At 24.7% G+C, this 239-nt stretch overlaps 1 protein-coding gene across 1 annotated transcript in view; it reads right to left on the bottom strand.

Moving 5' to 3' along the window:
- The window catches only part of LOC106870717 (saxiphilin), a 112,373-nt gene that overhangs the window by 95,881 nt on the left and 16,253 nt on the right, over window positions 1-239 (bottom strand). The window lies entirely within an intron of this gene.

The raw sequence follows: 239 nt of genomic DNA, 5'->3' as shown, positions 1-239 counted from the left end.
GTGTGTGTGTGTGTGTGTGTGTGTGTGTGTGTGTGTGTGTGTGTGTGTGTGTGTGTGTGAGAGAGTCTGAGTATAAACACACTCACACATTTATATATATTACATTTATATATAAATGTATAGATATATGTATATATATATATATCTATAAAAAATTGCATAAATATTACATTTAATACACACAAACACATATACATATACATATATATGTATATATAAATATATATATAAATATATAC

The sequence above is a fragment of the Octopus bimaculoides genome, chromosome 17 (genome assembly GCF_001194135.2).
Source record: "Octopus bimaculoides isolate UCB-OBI-ISO-001 chromosome 17, ASM119413v2, whole genome shotgun sequence".
Lineage (NCBI taxonomy): Eukaryota > Metazoa > Mollusca > Cephalopoda > Octopoda > Octopodidae > Octopus > Octopus bimaculoides.
Note: the sequence above shows the minus strand (reverse complement) of the source record. Positions and strands in the feature narration are given on the sequence as shown.